The sequence below is a fragment of the Oncorhynchus kisutch genome, unplaced genomic scaffold (assembly GCF_002021735.2).
Source record: "Oncorhynchus kisutch isolate 150728-3 unplaced genomic scaffold, Okis_V2 scaffold2079, whole genome shotgun sequence".
Taxonomy (NCBI): Eukaryota; Metazoa; Chordata; class Actinopteri; order Salmoniformes; family Salmonidae; genus Oncorhynchus; species Oncorhynchus kisutch.
Window position 1 is genome coordinate 13,459 of NW_022264024.1, and position 21,542 is coordinate 35,000.

Consider the following 21,542-nt stretch of genomic DNA (forward strand, 5'->3'; position numbering starts at 1 on the left):
ACCCTAACGAGCGACTGAGATTAACCAGAATCACTGCCCAGCCATCCCGAGTTCATCGGGCCAGTCAATTTCACATTCCTGCAGGATTTTTATAGCATGACAAATTTGTGATGGTACCTGCCTATTGAACCATATTGCAAATGCACAGTGACTTTGCAAAAGTAAGAAAACATAAACAAATGGACATAATGAAATCACCATATTTTTATTTTTGGGTTACCAGTTGCACAACAATGCACGTACACTTGCAATATGATTCAATAGTGAAAAAACATCACAAAATGGACATGATGAAGTCAACACAATGAGCGATGGAAAGGAGCAACTATCACTGCCAGGCCATCCTGTGTTCATCAGGAAAGTCAATTTCACATTCCTGCAGGATTTTTATAGCATGACAAATTCGTGATGGTACCTGCCCATTGAACCATATTGCAAATGCCCAGTGACTTTGCAAAAGTAAGAAAACATAAACAAATGGACATAATGAAATCACCATATATATTTTTTGGGGTTACCAGTTGCACAACAATGCCCGTACACTTGCAATATGATTCAACAGTATAAAAACATCACAAAATGGACATGATGAAGTCAACACAATGAGTGATGGAAAGGAGCAACTATCACTGCCAGGCCATCCCGAGTTCATCTGGCCAGTCAATTTTGCATTTCTGCAGGATTTTTGAGCATGTCAAATTTCTTATGGTAAATGCCCATTGAACCATATTGCAAATGCCCGTACACTTGCAATATGATTCAACAGTGAAAAAACATCACAAAATGGACATGATGAAGTCAACACAATGAGCGATGGAAAGGAGCAACTATCACTGCCAGGCCATCCCGAGTTCATCTGGCCAGTCAATTTTGCATTTCTGCAGGATTTTTGAGCATGTCAAATTTCTCATGGTAAATGCCCATTGAACCATATTGCAAATGCCCGTACACTTGCAATATGATTCAACAGTGAAAAAACATCACAAAATGGACATGATGAAGTCAACACAATGAGCGATGGAAAGGAGCAACTATCACTGCCAGGCCATCCCGAGTTCATCTGGCCAGTCAATTTTGCATTTCTGCAGGATTTTTGAGCATGTCAAATTTCTTATGGTAAATGCCCATTGAACCATATTGCAAATGCCCGTACACTTGCAATATGATTCAACAGTGAAAAAACATCACAAAATGGACATGATGAAGTCAACACAATGAGCGATGGAAAGGAGCAACTATCACTGCCAGGCCATCCCGAGTTCATCTGGCCAGTCAATTTTGCATTTCTGCAGGATTTTTGAGCATGTCAAATTTCTTATGGTAAATGCCCATTGAACCATATTGCAAATGCCCGTACACTTGCAATATGATTCAACAGTGAAAAAACATCACAAAATGGACATGATGAAGTCAACACAATGAGCGATGGAAAGGAGCAACTATCACTGCCAGGCCATCCCGAGTTCATCTGGCCAGTCAATTTTGCATTTCTGCAGGATTTTTGAGCATGTCAAATTTCTTATTATTTGGCCCCAAAAAAAGTGACTTTTGACTTTGACTTTTGACTTCCTATGAAATCATATTGCAAATTGACAAATCATATTCCTTATGCACAAGTTAAAAAAAAAATATGATAATACAATTTTACAAATGTATATTCATATAGTTCTTACACATGATGAATTGACATAAAATCGAAACAATTTCGAAAAACGGTCCAGAAAGCACTTTTTTACGAGGGTGATAAGTTTTTAAAAAAGTTCACATTTTAGACTTTTGACTTCATATGAAATCATATTGCAAATGGACAAAACATATTTCTTATGCGCAAGTATTTCGAAAAACGGTCTTGAAAGCACTTTTTTAAGGGGTGATAATTTTTGACAAAAAAATCCTTTTTTCAAAATGTTGCTTTTGGATGTTGACTTGAGGTCCATTTCCAATATAAAAAACCACGGTGGAGCGCACTCACCCCCTGTTGGATTTTTGAAGTGTTACAACTGGCAATAGCCATATGACATTTGCCATCAACTTTGCACGAATAAACGTCCAATTGGGTGGTATTGACCAATGTGTATATGGTTTGTCCGGTGCCAATGACTTGCCATTCATTTTTGTCCATTTCAGGGGGGACTTCCCTTACATAAACAAGGTATATATCATGTTTGATGCGGTCTGAAAACAATGTTTTAAACATGACTGTTCAAACTAGTTGATAGGTACACTTGTGGACAATTTTCAGCAGGTTGCAGCAATTGAACTACAATATAACCACTTTTCCATGAACAAGGTCTAAAATGTTTGATTGCAGTCTGAAAACAATGTTTTAAACATAACTGTTCAAACTAGATGATAGGGACACTATGGACAATTTTCAGCAAGTTGCAGCAATTGAACTACAGAAATAACCACTTTTCCATAGCCAAGGTCTAAATCATGTTTGATGCAGTCTGAAAACAATGTTTAAACATGACTGTTCAAACTAGATGATAGGTACACTTGTGGAAAATTTTCAGCAAGTTGCAACAATTGAACTACAGAAATAACCACTTTCACATAAACAAGGTCTAAATCATGTTTGGTTGCACTCTGGAAGTACATTTTTTACAGAACTGTTCAAACTAGATTGATAGGGACACTGTGGACAATTGTCAGCAAGTTGCAGCAATTGAACTACATAAATAACCACTTTTCCATAAACAAGATCTAAATCACGTTTGATGCAGTCTGAAAACAATGTTTAAACATGACTGTTCAAACTAGATGATAGGGACACTGTGGACAATTGTCAGCAAGTTGCAGCAATTGAACTACAGAAATAACCACTTTTCCATAAACAAGGTCTTAAATCATGTTTGATGCAGTCTGAAAACAATGTTTTAAACATGACTGTTCAAACTAGTTGATAGGTACACTTGTGGACAATTTTCAGCAGGTTGCAGCAATTGAACTACAATATAACCACTTTTCCATGAACAAGGTCTAAGATGTTTGATTGCAGTCTGAAAACAATGTTTTAAACATAACTGTTCAAACTAGATGATAGGGACACTATGGACAATTTTCAGCAAGTTGCAGCAATTGAACTACAGAAATAACCACTTTTCCATAGCCAAGGTCTAAATCATGTTTGATGCAGTCTGAAAACAATGTTTAAACATGACTGTTCAAACTAGATGATAGGTACACTTGTGGAAAATTTTCAGCAAGTTGCAACAATTGAACTACAGAAATAACCACTTTCACATAAACAAGGTCTAAATCATGTTTGGTTGCACTCTGGAAGTACATTTTTTACAGAACTGTTCAAACTAGATTGATAGGGACACTGTGGACAATTGTCAGCAAGTTGCAGCAATTGAACTACATAAATAACCACTTTTCCATAAACAAGATCTAAATCACGTTTGATGCAGTCTGAAAACAATGTTTAAACATGACTGTTCAAACTAGATGATAGGGACACTGTGGACAATTGTCAGCAAGTTGCAGCAATTGAACTACAGAAATAACCACTTTTCCATAAACAAGGTCTTAAATCATGTTTGATGCAGTCTGAAAACAATGTTTTAAACATGACTGTTCAAACTAGTTGATAGGTACACTTGTGGACAATTTTCAGCAGGTTGCAGCAATTGAACTACAATATAACCACTTTTCCATGAACAAGGTCTAAGATGTTTGATTGCAGTCTGAAAACAATGTTTTAAACATAACTGTTCAAACTAGATGATAGGGACACTATGGACAATTTTCAGCAAGTTGCAGCAATTGAACTACAAAAATAACCACTTTTCCATAGCCAAGGTCTAAATCATGTTTGATGCAGTCTGAAAACAATGTTTAAACATGACTGTTCAAACTAGATGATAGGTACACTTGTGGAAAATGTTCAGCAAGTTGCAGCAATTGAACTACAGAAATAACATATTTTCCATAAACAAGGTATATATCATGTTTGATGTGGTCTGAAAACAATGTTTAAACATGACTGTTCAAACTAGATAATAGGGACACTATGGACAATTTTCAGCAAGTTGAAGCAATTGAACTACAGAAATAACCACTTTCACATAAACAAGGTCTAAATCATGTTTGGTTGGACTCTGGAAGTACATTTTTTACGGAACTGTTCAAACTAGATGATAGGGACACTGGACAATTTTCAGCAAGCTGCAGCAATTGAACTACAGAAATAACACCTTTTCCATAAACAGAGTTTAAACAGAGTTGACAAAAAGCTTACAGCACCTGGTATTCCCAGGCGGTCTCCCATCCAAGTAGTAACCAGTCCAGACCCTGGTTAGCTTCCGAGATCAGACGAGATCAGGCGTACTCAGGCCGGTGTGGTCGTAAGTGAGAAACTATCTCTTGATGTTAAGTGAAAGTGAGTCTGATTAACAGCTGTTGCATTTTCACCATTTAAATAAGCATCTTTGTGTCACTCAAAAAGTGGAAGAAATTGCATATACTGTAGCCATAATTTGTAGCACAGATTGTTGGATGAAATACAAACTAACCTTGCTTACTTATTTCAAAGCAAGGGCACATATTTCAGCCTTGTTGGAAAAAACGGACAAAGAGTTGACAAAAAGCTAACAGCACCTGATATTCCCAGGCGGTCTCCCATCCAAGTACTAACCAGGCCCGACCCTGCTTAGCGTCCGAGATCAGATGAGATCAGGCGTACTCAGGCCGTTGTGGTCGTAAGCGAGAAACTATCTCTTGGTGCACTATGTTAAGTGAAAGTGAGTCTGATTAACAGCTGTTGCATTTTCACCATTTAGATAAGCATCTTTGTGTCACTCAAAAAGTGGAAGAAATTGCATTACTGTAGAAATAATTTGTAGCACAGATTGTTGGATGAAATACAAACTAACCTTGCTTACTTATTTCAAAGCAAGAGCACATATTTCAGCCTTGTGGGAAAAAACGGACAAAGAGTTGACAAAAAGCTTACAGCACCTGGTATTCCCAGGCAGTCTCCCATCCAAGTACTAACCAGGCCCAACCCTGCTTAGCTTCTGAGATCAGGCGTACTCAGGCCGGTGTGGTCGTAAGCGAGAAACTATCTCTTGTTGCACTATGTTAAGTGAAAGTGAGTCTGATTAACAGCTGTTGCATTTTCACCATTTAGATAAGCATCTTTGTGTCACTCAAAAAGTGGAAGAAATTGCATATACTGTAGAAATAATTTGTAGCACAGATTGTTGGATGAAATACAAACTAACCTTGCATAGTTATTTCAAAGCAAGGGCACATATTTCAGCCCTGTGGGAAAAAAACAGACAAAGAGTTGACAAAAAGCTTACAGCAACTGGTATTCCCAGGCGGTCTCCCATCCAAGTACTAACCAGGCCCGACCATGCTTAGCTTCCGAGATCAGACGAGATCAGGCGTACTCATGCCGGTGTGGTCGTAAACAAGAAACTATCTCTTGGTGCACTATGTTAAGTGAAAGTGAGTCTGATTAACAGCTGTTGCATTTTCACCATTTAGATAAGCATCTTTGTGTCACTCAAAAAGTGGAAGAAATTGCATATACTGTAGCCATAATTTGTAGCACAGATTGTTGGATGAAATACAAACTAACCTTGCTTACTTATTTCAAAGCAAGGGCACATATTTCAGCCTTGTGGGAAAAAATGGACAAAGAGTTGACAAAAAGCTTACAGCACCTGGTATTCCCTGGCTGTATCCCATCCCTGGCTGCATCCCATACCGCCTGAATCGCCGCGTCCCAAACGCCCACCGGACCCATATTTACTTTCTATCTCTTTTGACTTTTAATTTGTTTATACCTTCCGGAAACCTGCCTCACCCAATGTGATACGGAATCGCTATTATTTTTTATTTATTTTTAGAACACACTCAAGAACCTCCAGAAGCTAACCAGCTAACTAGCTACAAGCTATTTAGTCATTGTTCGTTTTTTTAAACCTGGATAACACTCGCCAGTCCAGCTTCCCTTCCCCATCCACCGCTGCCCCCTGGACACTGATCTCTTGGCTACATAGCTGATGCACGCTGGACTGTCCATAAATCACGGTACTCCATTCTGCTTGTTTGTTTTATCTGTTGGCCCCGTTGCCTAGTCTACGCCATTTTACCTGCTGTTGTTGTGCTAGCTGATTAGCTGTTGTCTCACCTACTGTTTTAGCTAGCTTTCCCAATTCAACACCTGTGATTACTGTATGCCTCGCTGTATGTCTCTCTCAAATGTCAATATGCCTTGTATACTGTTGTTCAGGTTAGTTATCATTGTTTTAGTTCACAATGGAGCCCCTAGTTCCACTCTTCATACCCCTGATAACTCCTTTGTCCCACCTCCCACACATGCGGTGACCTCACCCATTACTACCAGCATGTCCAGAGATACAACCTCTCTCATCATCACCCAGTGCCTGGGCTTACCTCCGCTGTACCCGCACCCCACCATACCCCTGTCTGCGCATTATGCCCTGAATATATTCTACCATGCCCAGAAACCTGCTCCTCTTATTCTCTGTCCCCAACGCTCTAGGCGACCAGTTTTGATAGCCTTTAGCCGCACCCTCATACTACTCCTTCTCTGTTCCGCGGGTGATGTGGAGGTAAACCCAGGCCCTGCATGTCCCCAGGCACCCTCATTTGTTGACTTCTGTGTTCGAAAAAGCCTTGGTTTCATGCATGTCAACATCAGAAGCCTCCTCCCTAAGTTTGTCTTACTCACTGCTTTAGCACACTCTGCTAACCCTGATGTCCTTGCTGTGTCTGAATCCTGGCTCAGGAAGGCCACCAAAAATTCAGAGATTTCCATACCCAACTATAACATCTTCCGTCAAGATAGAACTGCCAAAGGGGGAGGAGTTGCAGTTTACTGCAGAGATAGCCTGCAAAGTAATGTCATACTTTCCAGGTCCATACCCAAACAGTTCGAACTACTAATTTTGAAAATTACTCTCTCCAGAAACAAGTCTCTCACGGTTGCCGCCTGCTACCGACCCCCCTCAGCTCCCAGCTGTGCCCTGGACACCATTTGTGAATTGATCGCCCCCCATCTAGCTTCAGAGTTTGTTCTGTTAGGTGACCTAAACTGGGATATGCTTAACACCCCGCCAGTCCTACAATCTAAGCTAGATGCCCTCAATCTCACACAAATCATCAAGGAACCCACCAGGTACAACCCTAACTCTGTAAACAAGGGCACCCTCATAGACGTCATCCTGACCAACTGGCCCTCCAAATACACCTCCGCTGTCTTCAACCAGGATCTCAGCGATCACTGCCTCATTGCCTGTATCCGCTACGGAGCCGCAGTCAAACGACCACCACTCATCACTGTCAAACGCTCCCTAAAACACTTCTGTGAGCAGGCCTTTCTAATCGACCTGGCCCGGGTATCCTGGAAGGACATTGACCTCATCCCGTCAGTTGAGGATGCCTGGTCATTCTTTAAAAGTAACTTCCTCACCATTTTAGATAAGCATGCTCCGTTCAAAAAATGCAGAACTAAGAACAGATACAGCCCTTGGTTCACCCCAGACCTGACTGCCCTCGACCAGCACAAAAACATCCTGTGGCGGACTGCAATAGCATCGAATAGTCCCCGTGATATGCAACTGTTCAGGGAAGTCCGGAACCAATACACGCAGTCAGTCAGGAAAGCTAAGGCCAGCTTCTTCAGGCAGAAGTTTGCATCCTGTAGCTCCAACTCCAAAAAGTTCTGGGACACTGTGAAGTCCATGGAGAACAAGAGCACCTCCTCCCAGCTGCCCACTGCACTGAGGCTAGGTAACACGGTCACCACTGATAAATCCATGATTATCGAAAACTTCAATAAGCATTTCTCAACGGCTGGCCATGCCTTCCGCCTGGCTACTTCAACCTCTGCCAACAGCTCCGCCCCCCCCGCAGCTCCTCGCCCAAGCCTCTCCAGGTTCTCCTTTACCCAAATCCAGATAGCAGATGTTCTGAAAGAGCTGCAAAACCTGGACCCGTACAAATCAGCTGGGCTTGACAATCTGGACCCTCTATTTCTGAAACTATCTGCCACCATTGTCGCAACCCCTATTACCAGCCTGTTCAACCTCTCTTTCATCTCGTCTGAGATCCCCAAGGATTGGAAAGCTGCCGCAGTCATCCCCCTCTTCAAAGGGGGAGACACCCTGGACCCAAACTGTTACAGACCTATATCCATCCTGCCCTGCCTATCTAAGGTCTTCGAAAGCCAAGTCAACAAACAGGTCACTGACCATCTCGAATCCCACCGTACCTTCTCCGCTGTGCAATCTGGTTTCCGAGCCGGTCATGGGTGCACCTCAGCCACACTCAAGGTACTAAACGACATCATAACCGCCATCGATAAAAGACAGTACTGTGCAGCCGTCTTCATCGACCTTGCCAAGGCTTTCGACTCTGTCAATCACCATATTCTTATCGGCAGACTCCTGTAGCCTCGGTTTTTCGGATGACTGCCTTGCCTGGTTCACCAATTACTTTGCAGACAGAGTTCAGTGTGTCAAATCGGAGGGCATGCTGTCCGGTCCTCTGGCAGTCTCTATGGGGGTGCCACAGGGTTCAATTCTCGGGCCGACTCTTTTCTCTGTGTATATCAATGATGTTGCTCTTGCTGCGGGCGATTCCCTGATCCACCTCTACGCAGACGACACCATTCTATATACTTTCGGCCCGTCTTTGGACACTGTGCTATCTAACCTCCAAACAAGCTTCAATGCCATACAACACTCCTTCCGTGGCCTCCAACTGCTCTTAAACGCTAGTAAAACCAAATGCATGCTTTTCAACCGTTCGCTGCCTGCACCCGCATGCCCGACTAGCATCACCACCCTGGATGGTTCCGACCTAGAATATGTGGACGTCTATAAGTACCTAGGTGTCTGGCTAGACTGCAAACTCTCCTTCCAGACTCATATCAAACATCTCCAATCGAAAATCAAATCAAGAGTCGGCTTTCTATTCCGCAACAAAGCCTCCTTCACTCAAGCCGCCAAGCTTACCCTAGTAAAACTGACTATCCTACCGATCCTCGACTTCGGCGATGTCATCTACAAAATGGCTTCCAACACTCTACTCAGCAAACTGGATGCAGTCTATCACAGTGCCATCCGTTTTGTCACTAAAGCACCTTATACCACCCACCACTGCGACTCTAGTCGGCTGGCCCTCGCTACATATTCGTCGCCAGACCCACTGGCTCCAGGTCATCTACAAGTCTATGCTAGGTAAAGCTCCGCCTTATCTCAGCTCACTGGTCACGATGGCAACACCCATCCGTAGCACGCGCTCCAGCAGGTGTATCTCACTGATCATCCCTAAAGCCAACACCTCATTTGGCCGCCTTTCGTTCCAGTACTCTGCTGCCTGTGACTGGAACGAATTGCAAAAATCGCTGAAGTTGGAGACTTTTATCTCCCTCACCAACTTCAAACATCAGCTATCTGAGCAGCTAACCGATCGCTGCAGCTGTACATAGTCTATTGGTAAATAGCCCACCCTTTTCACCTACCTCATCCCCATACTGTTTTTATTTATTTACTTTTCTGCTCTTCTGCACACCAATATCTCTACCTGTACATGACCATCTGATCTTTTATCACTCCAGTGTTAATCTGCAAAATTGTAATTATTTGCCTACCTCCTCATGCCTTTTGCACACATTGTATATAGACCCCCCCTTTGTTTTCTACTGTGTTATTGACTTGTTAATTGTTTACTCCATGTGTAACTCTTTGTTGTATGCTCACACTGCTATGCTTTATCTTGGCCAGGTCGCAGTTGCAAATGAGAACTTGTTCTCAACTAGCCTACCTGGTTAAATAAAGGTGAAATAAAATAAAAAAATATATAAAATAAGTACTAACCAGACCTGACCCTGCTTAGCTTCAGAGATCAGACGAGATCAGGCGTACTCAGGCCGGTGTGGTCGTAAGCGAAAAACTATCTCTTGGTGCACTATGTTAAATGAAAGTGAGTCTGATTAACAGCTGTTGCATTTTCACCATTTAGATAAGCATCTTTGTGTCACTCAAAAAGTGGAAGAAATTGCATATACTGTAGCCATAATTTGTAGCACAGATTGTTGGATGAAATACAAACTAACCTTGCTTACTTATTTCAAAGCAAGGGCACATATTTCAGCCTTGTGGGAAAAAAGGGACAAAGAGTTGACAAAAAGCTTACAGCACCTGGTATTCCCAGGCGGTCTCCCATCAAAGTACTAACAAGGCCAGACCCTGCATAGCTTCCGAGATCAGACGAGATCAGGCGTACTCAGGCCGGTGTGGTCGTAAGCGAGAAACTAACTCTTGGTGCACTATGTTAAGTGAAAGTGAGTCTGATTAACAGCTGTTGCATTTTCACCATTTAGATAAGCATCTTTGTGTCACTCAAAAAGTGGAAGAAATTGCATATACTGTAGAAATAATTTGTAGCACAGATTGTTGGATGAAATACAAACTAACCTTGCATAGTTATTTCAAAGCAAGAGCACATATTTCAGCCTTGTGGGAAAAAAACAGACAAAGAGTTGACAAAAAGCTTATAGCAACTGGTATTCCCAGGCGGTCTCCCATCCAAGTACTAACCAGGCCCGACCCTGCTTAGCTTCTGAGATCAGACGTACTTATGCCGGTGTGGTCGTAAGCAAGAAACTATCTCTTGGTGCACTATGTTAAGTGAAAGTGAGTCTGATTAACAGCTGTTGCATTTTCACCATTAAATAAGCATCTTTGTGTTACTCAAAAAGTGGAAGAAATTGCATATACTGTAGAAATAATTTGTAGCACAGATTGTTGGATGAAATACAAACTAACCTTGCTTACTTATTTCAAAGCAAGGGCACATATTTCAGCCTTGTGGGAAAAAATGGACAAAGAGTTGACAAAAAGCTTACAGCACCTGGTATTCCCTGGCTGTATCCCATCCAAGTACTAACCAGACCTGACCCTGCTTAGCTTCAGAGATCAGACGAGATCAGGCGTACTCAGGCCGGTGTGGTCGTAAGCGAAAAACTATCTCTTGGTGCACTATGTTAAATGAAAGTGAGTCTGATTAACAGCTGTTGCATTTTCACCATTTAGATAAGCATCTTTGTGTCACTCAAAAAGTGGAAGAAATTGCATATACTGTAGCCATAATTTGTAGCACAGATTGTTGGATGAAATACAAACTAACCTTGCTTACTTATTTCAAAGCAAGGGCACATATTTCAGCCTTGTGGGAAAAAAGGGACAAAGAGTTGACAAAAAGCTTACAGCACCTGGTATTCCCAGGCGGTCTCCCATCAAAGTACTAACAAGGCCAGACCCTGCATAGCTTCCGAGATCAGACGAGATCAGGCGTACTCAGGCCGGTGTGGTCGTAAGCGAGAAACTAACTCTTGGTGCACTATGTTAAGTGAAAGTGAGTCTGATTAACAGCTGTTGCATTTTCACCATTTAGATAAGCATCTTTGTGTCACTCAAAAAGTGGAAGAAATTGCATATACTGTAGAAATAATTTGTAGCACAGATTGTTGGATGAAATACAAACTAACCTTGCATAGTTATTTCAAAGCAAGAGCACATATTTCAGCCTTGTGGGAAAAAAACAGACAAAGAGTTGACAAAAAGCTTATAGCAACTGGTATTCCCAGGCGGTCTCCCATCCAAGTACTAACCAGGCCCGACCCTGCTTAGCTTCTGAGATCAGACGTACTTATGCCGGTGTGGTCGTAAGCAAGAAACTATCTCTTGGTGCACTATGTTAAGTGAAAGTGAGTCTGATTAACAGCTGTTGCATTTTCACCATTAAATAAGCATCTTTGTGTTACTCAAAAGTGGAAGAAATTGCATATACTGTAGAAATAATTTGTAGCACAGATTGTTGGATGAAATACAAACTAACCTTGCTTACTTATTTCAAAGCAAGGGCACATATTTCAGCCTTGTTGGAAAAAAACGGACAAAGAGTTGACAAAAGCTTACAGCACCTGGTATTCCAGGGCGGTCTCACATCGAAGTACTAACCAGGCCCGACCCTGCTTAGCTTCCGAGATCAGACGAGATCAGGCGTACTCAGGCCGGTGTGGTCGTAAGAGAGAAACTATCTCTTGGTGCACTATGTTAAGTGAAAGTGAGTCTGATTAACAGCTGTTGCATTTTCACCATTTAGATAAGCATCTTTGTGTCACTCAAAAAGTGGAAGAAATTGCATATACTGTAGCCATAATTTGAAGCACAGATTGTTGGATGAAATACAAACTAACCTTGCTTACTTATTTCAAAGCAAGGGCACATATTTCAGCCTTGTGGGAAAAAATGGACAAAGAGTTGACAAAAAGCTTACAGCACCTGGTATTCCCTGGCTGTATCCCATCCAAGTACTAACCAGACCTGACCCTGCTTAGCTTCAGAGATCAGACGAGATCAGGCGTACTCAGGCCGGTGTGGTCGTAAGCGAGAAACTGTCTCTTGGTGCACTATGTTAAGTGAAAGTGAGTCTGATTAACAGCTGTTGCATTTTCACCATTTAGATAAGCATCTTTGTGTCACTCAAAAAGTGGAAGAAATTGCATATACTGTAGAAATAATTTGTAGCACAGATTGTTGGATGAAATACAAACTAACCTTGCTTACTTATTTCAAAGCAAGGGCACATATTTCAGCCTTGTGGGAAAAAACGGACAAAGAGTTGACAAAAAGCTTACAGCTTACAGGTCTCCCATTCGAGTACTAACCAGGCCGGACCCTGCTTAGCTTCCGAGATCAGACGAGATCAGGCGTACTCAGGCCGGTGTGGTCGTAAGCGAAAAACTATCTCTTGGTGCACTATGTTAAGTGAAAATGAGTCTGATTAACAGCTGTTGCATTTTCACCATTTAGATAAGCATCTTTGTGTCACTCAAAAAGTGGAAGAAATTGCATATACTGTAGAAATAATTTGTAGCACAGATTGTTGGATGAAATATAAACTAACCTTGCTTACTTATTTCAAAGCAAGGGCACATATTTCAGCCTTGTGGGAAAAAACGGACAAAGAGTTGACAAAAAGCTTACAGCACCTGGTATTCCCAGGCGGTATCCCATCCAAGTACTAACCAGGCCCGACCATGCTTAGCTTCCGAGATCAGAAGAGATCAGGCGTACTCAGGCCGTTGTGGTCGTAAGCGAGAAACTATCTCTTGGTGCACTATGTTAAGTGAAAATGAGTCTGATTAACAGCTGTTGCATTTTCACCATTTAGATAAGCATCTTTGTGTCACTCAAAAAGTGGAAGAAATTGCATATACTGTAGAAATAATTTGTAGCACAGATTGTTGGAAGAAATACAACTAACCTTGCTTACTTATTTCAAAGCAAGGGCACATATTTCAGCCTTGTGGGAAAAAACGGACAAAGAGTTGACAAAAAGCTTACAGCACCTGGTATTCCCAGTCGGTCTCCCATCCAATACTAACCAGGCCCAACCCTGCTTAGCTTCCGAGATCAGACGAGATCAGGCGTACTCAGGCCGGTGTGGCCGTAAGCGAGAAACTATCTCTTGGTGCACTATGTTAAGTGAAAGTGAGTCTGATTAACAGCTGTTGCATTTCACCATTTAGATAAGCATCTTTGTGTCACTCAAAAAGTGGAGAAATTGCATATACTGTAGAAATAATTTGTAGCACAGATTGTTGGATGAAATACAAACTAACCTTGCTTACTTATTTCAAAGCAAGGGCACATATTTCAGCCTTGTGGGAAAAAACGGACAAAGAGTTGACAAAAAGCTTACAGCTTACAGGTCTCCCATTCGAGTACTAACCAGGCCGGACCCTGCTTAGCTTCCGAGATCAGACGAGATCAGGCGTACTCAGGCCGGTGGTGGTCGTAAGCAAGAAACTATCTCTTGGTGCACTATGTTAAGTGAAAGTGAGTCTGATTAACAGCTGTTGCATTTTCACCATTTAGATAAGCATCTTTGTGTCACTCAAAAAGTGGAAGAAATTGCATATACTGTAGAAATAATTTGTAGCACAGATTGTTGGATGAAATACAAACTAACCTTGCTTACTTATTTCAAAGCAAGGGCACATATTTCAGCCTTGTGGGAAAAAACGGACAAAGAGTTGACAAAAAGCTTACAGCACCTGGTATTCCCAGGCGGTCTCCCATCCAAGTACTAACCAGGCCCGACCCTGCTTAGCTTCCGAGATCAGAAGAGATCAGGCGTACTCAGGCCGGTGTGGTCGTAAGCGAGAAACTATCTCTTGGTGCACTATGTTAAGTGAAAGTGAGTCTGATTAACAGCTGTTGCATTTTCACCATTTAGATAAGCATCTTTGTGTCACTCAAAAAGTGGAAGAAATTGCATATACTGTAGAAATAATTTGTAGCACAGATTGTTGGATGAAATACAAACTAACCTTGCTTACTTATTTCAAAGCAAGGGCACATATTTCAGCCTTGTGGGAAAAAACGGACAAAGAGTTGACAAAAAGCTTACAGCACCTGGTATTCCCAGGCGGTCTCCCATCCAAGTACTAACCAGGCCCGACCCTGCTTAGCTTCCGAGATCAGACGAGATCAGGCGTACTCAGGCCGGTGTGGTCGTAAGCGAGAAACTATCTCTTGGTGCACTATGTTAAGTGAAAGTGAGTCTGATTAACAGCTGTTGCATTTTCACCATTTAGATAAGCATCTTTGTGTCACTCAAAAAGTGGAAGAAATTGCATATACTGTAGAAATAATTTGTAGCACAGATTGTTGGATGAAATACAAACTAACCTTGCTTACTTATTTCAAAGCAAGGGCACATATTTCAGCCTTGTGGGAAAAAACGGACAAAGAGTTGACAAAAAGCTTACAGCACCTGGTATTCCCAGGCGGTCTCCCATCCAAGTACTAACCAGGCCCGACCCTGCTTAGCTTCCGAGATCAGACGAGATCAGGCGTACTCAGGCCGGTGTGGTCGTAAGCGAGAAACTATCTCTTGGTGCACTATGTTAAGTGAAAGTGAGTCTGATTAACAGCTGTTGCATTTTCACCATTTAGATAAGCATCTTTGTGTCACTCAAAAAGTGGAAGAAATTGCATATACTGTAGAAATAATTTGTAGCACAGATTGTTGGATGAAATACAAACTAACCTTGCTTACTTATTTCAAAGCAAGGGCACATATTTCAGCCTTGTGGGAAAAAACGGACAAAGAGTTGACAAAAAGCTTACAGCACCTGGTATTCCCAGGCGGTCTCCCATCCAAGTACTAACCAGGCCGACCCTGCTTAGCTTCCGAGATCAGACGAGATCAGGCGTACTCAGGCCGGTGTGGTCGTAAGCGAGAAACTATCTCTTGGTGCACTATGTTAAGTGAAAGTGAGTCTGATTAACAGCTGTTGCATTTTCACCATTTAGATAAGCATCTTTGTGTCACTCAAAAAGTGGAAGAAATTGCATATACTGTAGAAATAATTTGTAGCACAGATTGTTGGATGAAATACAAACTAACCTTGCTTACTTATTTCAAAGCAAGGGCACATATTTCAGCCTTGTGGGAAAAAACGGACAAAGAGTTGACAAAAAGCTTACAGCACCTGGTATTCCCAGGCGGTCTCCCATCCAAGTACTAACCAGGCCCGACCCTGCTTAGCTTCCGAGATCAGACGAGATCAGGCGTACTCAGGCCGGTGTGGTCGTAAGCGAGAAACTATCTCTTGGTGCACTATGTTAAGTGAAAGTGAGTCTGATTAACAGCTGTTGCATTTTCACCATTTAGATAAGCATCTTTGTGTCACTCAAAAAGTGGAAGAAATTGCATATACTGTAGAAATAATTTGTAGCACAGATTGTTGGATGAAATACAAACTAACCTTGCTTACTTATTTCAAAGCAAGGGCACATATTTCAGCCTTGTGGGAAAAAACGGACAAAGAGTTGACAAAAAGCTTACAGCACCTGGTATTCCCAGGCGGTCTCCCATCCAAGTACTAACCAGGCCCGACCCTGCTTAGCTTCCGAGATCAGACGAGATCAGGCGTACTCAGGCCGGTGTGGTCGTAAGCGAGAAACTATCTCTTGGTGCACTATGTTAAGTGAAAGTGAGTCTGATTAACAGCTGTTGCATTTTCACCATTTAGATAAGCATCTTTGTGTCACTCAAAAAGTGGAAGAAATTGCATATACTGTAGAAATAATTTGTAGCACAGATTGTTGGATGAAATACAAACTAACCTTGCTTACTTATTTCAAAGCAAGGGCACATATTTCAGCCTTGTGGGAAAAAACGGACAAAGAGTTGACAAAAAGCTTACAGCACCTGGTATTCCCAGGCGGTCTCCCATCCAAGTACTAACCAGGCCCAACCCTGCTTAGCTTCCGAGATCAGACGAGATCAGGCGTACTCAGGCCGGTGTGGTCGTAAGCGAGAAACTATCTCTTGGTGCACTATGTTAAGTGAAAGTGAGTCTGATTAACAGCTGTTGCATTTTCACCATTTAGATAAGCATCTTTGTGTCACTCAAAAGTGGAAGAAATTGCATATACTGTAGAAATAATTTGTAGCACAGATTGTTGGATGAAATACAAACTAACCTTGCTTACTTATTTCAAAGCAAGGGCACATATTTCAGCCTTGTGGGAAAAAACGGACAAAGAGTTGACAAAAGCTTACAGCACTGTATTCCAGGGTCTCCCATTCCAGTACTAACCAGGCCGACCCTGCTTAGCTTCCGAGATCAGACGAGATCAGGCGTACTCAGGCCGGTGTGGTCGTAAGCGAGAAACTATCTCTTGGTGCACTATGTTAAGTGAAAGTGAGTCTGATTAACAGCTGTTGCATTTTCACCATTTAGATAAGCATCTTTGTGTCACTCAAAAAGTGGAAGAAATTGCATATACTGTAGAAATAATTTGTAGCACAGATTGTTGGATGAAATAAAACTAACCTTGCTTACTTATTTCAAAGCAAGGGCACATATTTCAGCCTTGTGGGAAAAAACGGACAAAGAGTTGACAAAAAGCTTACAGCACCTGGTATTCCCAGGCGGTCTCCCATCCAAGTACTAACCAGGCCCGACCATGCTTAGCTTCCGAGATCAGACGAGATCAGGCGTACTCAGGCCGTTGTGGTCGTAAGCGAGAAACTATCTCTTGGTGCACTATGTTAAGTGAAAGTGAGTCTGATTAACAGCTGTTGCATTTTCACCATTTAGATAAGCATCTTTGTGTCACTCAAAAAGTGGAAGAAATTGCATATACTGTAGAAATAATTTGTAGCACAGATTGTTGGATGAAATACAAACTAACCTTGCTTACTTATTTCAAAGCAAGGGCACATATTTCAGCCTTGTGGGAAAAAACGGACAAAGAGTTGACAAAAAGCTTACAGCACCTGGTATTCCCAGGCGGTCTCCCATCCAAGTACTAACCAGGCCCGACCCTGCTTAGCTTCCGAGATCAGACGAGATCAGGCGTACTCAGGCCGGTGTGGTCGTAAGCGAGAAACTATCTCTTGGTGCACTATGTTAAGTGAAAGTGAGTCTGATTAACAGCTGTTGCATTTTCACCATTTAGATAAGCATCTTTGTGTCACTCAAAAAGTGGAAGAAATTGCATATACTGTAGAAATAATTTGTAGCACAGATTGTTGGATGAAATACAAACTAACCTTGCTTACTTATTTCAAAGCAAGGGCACATATTTCAGCCTTGTGGGAAAAAACGGACAAAGAGTTGACAAAATCTTACAGCACCTGGTATTCCCAGGCGGTCTCCCATCCAAGTACTAACCAGGCCCGACCCTGCTTAGCTTCCGAGATCAGACGAGATCAGGCGTACTCAGGCCGGTGTGGTCGTAAGCGAGAAACTATCTCTTGGTGCACTATGTTAAGTGAAAGTGAGTCTGATTAACAGCTGTTGCATTTTCACCATTTAGATAAGCATCTTTGTGTCACTCAAAAAGTGGAAGAAATTGCATATACTGTAGAAATAATTTGTAGCACAGATTGTTGGATGAAATACAAACTAACCTTGCTTACTTATTTCAAAGCAAGGGCACATATTTCAGCCTTGTGGGAAAAAACGGACAAAGAGTTGACAAAAAGCTTACAGCACCTGGTATTCCCAGGCGGTCTCCCATCCAAGTACTAACCAGGCCCGACCCTGCTTAGCTTCCGAGATCAGACGAGATCAGGCGTACTCAGGCCGGTGTGGTCGTAAGCGATAAAACTATCTCTTGGTGCACTATGTTAAGTGAAAGTGAGTCTGATTAACAGCTGTTGCATTTTCACCATTTAGATAAGCATCTTTGTGTCACTCAAAAAGTGGAAGAAATTGCATATACTGTAGAAATAATTTGTAGCACAGATTGTTGGATGAAATACAAACTAACCTTGCTTACTTATTTCAAAGCAAGGGCACATATTTCAGCCTTGTGGGAAAAAACGGACAAAGAGTTGACAAAAAGCTTACAGCACCTGGTATTCCCAGGCGGTCTCCCATCCAAGTACTAACCAGGCCCGACCCTGCTTAGCTTCCGAGATCAGACGAGATCAGGCGTACTCAGGCCGGTGTGGTCGTAAGCGAGAAACTATCTCTTGGTGCACTATGTTAAGTGAAAGTGAGTCTGATTAACAGCTGTTGCATTTTCACCATTTAGATAAGCATCTTTGTGTCACTCAAAAAGTGGAAGAAATTGCATATACTGTAGAAATAATTTGTAGCACAGATTGTTGGATGAAATACAAACTAACCTTGCTTACTTATTTCAAAGCAAGGGCACATATTTCAGCCTTGTGGGAAAAAACGGACAAAGAGTTGACAAAAAGCTTACAGCACCTGGTATTCCCAGGCGGTCTCCCATCCAAGTACTAACCAGGCCCGACCCTGCTTAGCTTCCGAGATCAGACGAGATCAGGCGTACTCAGGCCGGTGTGGTCGTAAGCGAGAAACTATCTCTTGGTGCACTATGTTAAGTGAAAGTGAGTCTGATTAACAGCTGTTGCATTTTCACCATTTAGATAAGCATCTTTGTGTCACTCAAAAAGTGGAAGAAATTGCATATACTGTAGAAATAATTTGTAGCACAGATTGTTGGATGAAATACAAACTAACCTTGCTTACTTATTTCAAAGCAAGGGCACATATTTCAGCCTTGTGGGAAAAAACGGACAAAGAGTTGACGAAAAGCTTACAGCACCTGGTATTCCCAGGCGGTCTCCCATCCAAGTACTAACCAGGCCCGACCCTGCTTAGCTTCCGAGATCAGACGAGATCAGGCGTACTCAGGCCGGTGTGGTCGTAAGCGAGAAACTATCTCTTGGTGCACTATGTTAAGTGAAAGTGAGTCTGATTAACAGCTGTTGCATTTTCACCATTTAGATAAGCATCTTTGTGTCACTCAAAAAGTGGAAGAAATTGCATATACTGTAGAAATAATTTGTAGCACAGATTGTTGGATGAAATACAAACTAACCTTGCTTACTTATTTCAAAGCAAGGGCACATATTTCAGCCTTGTGGGAAAAAACGGACAAAGAGTTGACAAAAAGCTTACAGCACCTGGTATTCCCAGGCGGTCTCCCATCCAAGTACTAACCAGGCCCGACCCTGCTTAGCTTCCGAGATCAGACGAGATCAGGCGTACTCAGGCGGTGTGGTCGTAAGCGAGAAACTATCTCTTGGTGCACTATGTTAAGTGAAAGTGAGTCTGATTAACAGCTGTTGCATTTTCACCATTTAGATAAGCATCTTTGTGTCACTCAAAAAGTGGAAGAAATTGCATATACTGTAGAAATAATTTGTAGCACAGATTGTTGGATGAAATACAAACTAACCTTGCTTACTTATTTCAAAGCAAGGGCACATATTTCAGCCTTGTGGGAAAAAACGGACAAAGAGTTGACAAAAAGCTTACAGCACCTGGTATTCCCAGGCGGTCTCCCATCCAAGTACTAACCAGGCCCGACCCTGCTTAGCTTCCGAGATCAGACGAGATCAGGCGTACTCAGGCCGGTGTGGTCGTAAGCGAGAAACTATCTCTTGGTGCACTATGTTAAGTGAAAGTGAGTCTGATTAACAGCTGTTGCATTTTCACCATTTAGATAAGCATCTTTGTGTCACTCAAAAAGTGGAAGAAATTGCATATACTGTAGAAATAATTTGTAGCACAGATTGTTGGATGAAATACAAACTAACCTTGCTTACTTATTTCAAAGCAAGGGCACATATTTCAGCCTTGTGGGAAAAAACGGACAAAGAGTTGACAAAAAGCTTACAGCACCTGGTATTCCCAGGCGGTCTCCCATCCAAGTACTAACCAGGCCCGACCCTGCTTAGCTTCCGAGATCAGACGAGATCAGGCGTACTCAGGCCGGTGTGGTCGTAAGCGAGAAACTATCTCTTGGTGCACTATGTTAAGTGAAAGTGAGTCTGATTAACAGCTGTTGCATTTTCACCATTTAGATAAGCATCTTTGTGTCACTCAAAAAGTGGAAGAAATTGCATATACTGTAGAAATAATTTGTAGCACAGATTGTTGGATGAAATACAAACTAACCTTGCTTACTTATTTCAAAGCAAGGGCACATATTTCAGCCTTGTGGGAAAAAACGGACAAAGAGTTGACAAAAAGCTTACAGCACCTGGTATTCCCAGGCGGTCTCCCATCCAAGTACTAACCAGGCCCGACCCTGCTTAGCTTCCGAGATCAGACGAGATCAGGCGTACTCAGGCCGGTGTGGTCGTAAGCGAGAAACTATCTCTTGGTGCACTATGTTAAGTGAAAGTGAGTCTGATTAACAGCTGTTGCATTTTCACCATTTAGATAAGCATCTTTGTGTCACTCAAAAAGTGGAAGAAATTGCATATACTGTAGAAATAATTTGTAGCACAGATTGTTGGATGAAATACAAACTAACCTTGCTTACTTATTTCAAAGCAAGGGCACATATTTCAGCCTTGTGGGAAAAAACGGACAAAGAGTTGACAAAAAGCTTACAGCACCTGGTATTCCCAGGCGGTCTCCCATCCAAGTACTAACCAGGCCCGACCCTGCTTAGCTTCCGAGATCAGACGAGATCAGGCGTACTCAGGCCGGTGTGGTCGTAAGCGAGAAACTATCTCTTGGTGCACTATGTTAAGTGAAAGTGAGTCTGATTAACAGCTGTTGCATTTTCACCATTTAGATAAGCATCTTTGTGTCACTCAAAAAGTGGAAGAAATTGCATATACTGTAGAAATAATTTGTAGCACAGATTGTTGGATGAAATACAAACTAACCTTGCTTACTTATTTCAAAGCAAGGGCACATATTTCAGCCTTGTGGGAAAAAACGGACAAAGAGTTGACGAAAAGCTTACAGCACCTGGTATTCCCAGGCGGTCTCCCATCCAAGTACTAACCAGGCCCGACCCTGCTTAGCTTCCGAGATCAGACGAGATCAGGCGTACTCAGGCCGGTGTGGTCGTAAGCGAGAAACTATCTCTTGGTGCACTATGTTAAGTGAAAGTGAGTCTGATTAACAGCTGTTGCATTTTCACCATTTAGATAAGCATCTTTGTGTCACTCAAAAAGTGGAAGAAATTGCA

The 21,542-nt window shown here is 42.1% G+C and overlaps 17 non-coding genes and 14 pseudogenes across 17 annotated transcripts; all 31 read right to left on the reverse strand.

The window, feature by feature from the left end:
* Nucleotides 1-4,239: 4,239 nt before the first annotated feature.
* Nucleotides 4,240-4,358, reverse strand: LOC116369159 (uncharacterized; annotated as a pseudogene).
* Nucleotides 4,359-4,593: 235 nt separating this feature from the next.
* On the reverse strand, nucleotides 4,594-4,712 carry LOC116369149 (uncharacterized; annotated as a pseudogene).
* A 241-nt stretch (nucleotides 4,713-4,953) lies between these two features.
* On the reverse strand, nucleotides 4,954-5,062 carry LOC116369153 (uncharacterized; annotated as a pseudogene).
* Nucleotides 5,063-5,305: 243 nt separating this feature from the next.
* LOC116369144 (uncharacterized) lies at nucleotides 5,306-5,424 on the reverse strand (annotated as a pseudogene).
* A 4,751-nt stretch (nucleotides 5,425-10,175) lies between these two features.
* LOC116369154 (uncharacterized) lies at nucleotides 10,176-10,294 on the reverse strand (annotated as a pseudogene).
* A 593-nt stretch (nucleotides 10,295-10,887) lies between these two features.
* LOC116369156 (uncharacterized) lies at nucleotides 10,888-11,006 on the reverse strand (annotated as a pseudogene).
* Nucleotides 11,007-11,248: 242 nt separating this feature from the next.
* LOC116369155 (uncharacterized) lies at nucleotides 11,249-11,367 on the reverse strand (annotated as a pseudogene).
* Nucleotides 11,368-11,959: 592 nt separating this feature from the next.
* On the reverse strand, nucleotides 11,960-12,078 carry LOC116369151 (uncharacterized; annotated as a pseudogene).
* A 242-nt stretch (nucleotides 12,079-12,320) lies between these two features.
* Nucleotides 12,321-12,439, reverse strand: LOC116369157 (uncharacterized; annotated as a pseudogene).
* Nucleotides 12,440-13,030: 591 nt separating this feature from the next.
* Nucleotides 13,031-13,149, reverse strand: LOC116369150 (uncharacterized; annotated as a pseudogene).
* A 241-nt stretch (nucleotides 13,150-13,390) lies between these two features.
* Nucleotides 13,391-13,508, reverse strand: LOC116369142 (uncharacterized; annotated as a pseudogene).
* A 590-nt stretch (nucleotides 13,509-14,098) lies between these two features.
* Nucleotides 14,099-14,217, reverse strand: LOC116369139 (5S ribosomal RNA). Its single transcript, XR_004208597.1, has one exon. It is a non-coding gene; the product is annotated as a 5S ribosomal RNA (ribosomal RNA).
* Nucleotides 14,218-14,459: 242 nt separating this feature from the next.
* On the reverse strand, nucleotides 14,460-14,578 carry LOC116369136 (5S ribosomal RNA). The gene has a single exon (XR_004208594.1). It is a non-coding gene; the product is annotated as a 5S ribosomal RNA (ribosomal RNA).
* Nucleotides 14,579-14,820: 242 nt separating this feature from the next.
* Nucleotides 14,821-14,939, reverse strand: LOC116369147 (5S ribosomal RNA). Its single transcript, XR_004208599.1, has one exon. It is a non-coding gene; the product is annotated as a 5S ribosomal RNA (ribosomal RNA).
* A 242-nt stretch (nucleotides 14,940-15,181) lies between these two features.
* On the reverse strand, nucleotides 15,182-15,299 carry LOC116369146 (uncharacterized; annotated as a pseudogene).
* Nucleotides 15,300-15,541: 242 nt separating this feature from the next.
* Nucleotides 15,542-15,660, reverse strand: LOC116369158 (5S ribosomal RNA). Its single transcript, XR_004208600.1, has one exon. It is a non-coding gene; the product is annotated as a 5S ribosomal RNA (ribosomal RNA).
* Nucleotides 15,661-15,902: 242 nt separating this feature from the next.
* On the reverse strand, nucleotides 15,903-16,021 carry LOC116369160 (5S ribosomal RNA). Its single transcript, XR_004208601.1, has one exon. It is a non-coding gene; the product is annotated as a 5S ribosomal RNA (ribosomal RNA).
* Nucleotides 16,022-16,263: 242 nt separating this feature from the next.
* On the reverse strand, nucleotides 16,264-16,382 carry LOC116369125 (5S ribosomal RNA). Its single transcript, XR_004208583.1, has one exon. It is a non-coding gene; the product is annotated as a 5S ribosomal RNA (ribosomal RNA).
* Nucleotides 16,383-16,976: 594 nt separating this feature from the next.
* Nucleotides 16,977-17,095, reverse strand: LOC116369148 (uncharacterized; annotated as a pseudogene).
* A 242-nt stretch (nucleotides 17,096-17,337) lies between these two features.
* On the reverse strand, nucleotides 17,338-17,456 carry LOC116369126 (5S ribosomal RNA). The gene has a single exon (XR_004208584.1). It is a non-coding gene; the product is annotated as a 5S ribosomal RNA (ribosomal RNA).
* A 241-nt stretch (nucleotides 17,457-17,697) lies between these two features.
* Nucleotides 17,698-17,816, reverse strand: LOC116369140 (5S ribosomal RNA). The gene has a single exon (XR_004208598.1). It is a non-coding gene; the product is annotated as a 5S ribosomal RNA (ribosomal RNA).
* A 242-nt stretch (nucleotides 17,817-18,058) lies between these two features.
* LOC116369127 (5S ribosomal RNA) lies at nucleotides 18,059-18,177 on the reverse strand. The gene has a single exon (XR_004208585.1). It is a non-coding gene; the product is annotated as a 5S ribosomal RNA (ribosomal RNA).
* A 243-nt stretch (nucleotides 18,178-18,420) lies between these two features.
* LOC116369128 (5S ribosomal RNA) lies at nucleotides 18,421-18,539 on the reverse strand. The gene has a single exon (XR_004208586.1). It is a non-coding gene; the product is annotated as a 5S ribosomal RNA (ribosomal RNA).
* A 242-nt stretch (nucleotides 18,540-18,781) lies between these two features.
* On the reverse strand, nucleotides 18,782-18,900 carry LOC116369129 (5S ribosomal RNA). The gene has a single exon (XR_004208587.1). It is a non-coding gene; the product is annotated as a 5S ribosomal RNA (ribosomal RNA).
* A 242-nt stretch (nucleotides 18,901-19,142) lies between these two features.
* Nucleotides 19,143-19,261, reverse strand: LOC116369130 (5S ribosomal RNA). The gene has a single exon (XR_004208588.1). It is a non-coding gene; the product is annotated as a 5S ribosomal RNA (ribosomal RNA).
* A 242-nt stretch (nucleotides 19,262-19,503) lies between these two features.
* On the reverse strand, nucleotides 19,504-19,621 carry LOC116369141 (uncharacterized; annotated as a pseudogene).
* Nucleotides 19,622-19,863: 242 nt separating this feature from the next.
* LOC116369131 (5S ribosomal RNA) lies at nucleotides 19,864-19,982 on the reverse strand. The gene has a single exon (XR_004208589.1). It is a non-coding gene; the product is annotated as a 5S ribosomal RNA (ribosomal RNA).
* Nucleotides 19,983-20,224: 242 nt separating this feature from the next.
* Nucleotides 20,225-20,343, reverse strand: LOC116369132 (5S ribosomal RNA). The gene has a single exon (XR_004208590.1). It is a non-coding gene; the product is annotated as a 5S ribosomal RNA (ribosomal RNA).
* A 242-nt stretch (nucleotides 20,344-20,585) lies between these two features.
* LOC116369133 (5S ribosomal RNA) lies at nucleotides 20,586-20,704 on the reverse strand. Its single transcript, XR_004208591.1, has one exon. It is a non-coding gene; the product is annotated as a 5S ribosomal RNA (ribosomal RNA).
* A 242-nt stretch (nucleotides 20,705-20,946) lies between these two features.
* Nucleotides 20,947-21,065, reverse strand: LOC116369134 (5S ribosomal RNA). Its single transcript, XR_004208592.1, has one exon. It is a non-coding gene; the product is annotated as a 5S ribosomal RNA (ribosomal RNA).
* A 242-nt stretch (nucleotides 21,066-21,307) lies between these two features.
* LOC116369135 (5S ribosomal RNA) lies at nucleotides 21,308-21,426 on the reverse strand. The gene has a single exon (XR_004208593.1). It is a non-coding gene; the product is annotated as a 5S ribosomal RNA (ribosomal RNA).
* Nucleotides 21,427-21,542: the final 116 nt, after the last annotated feature.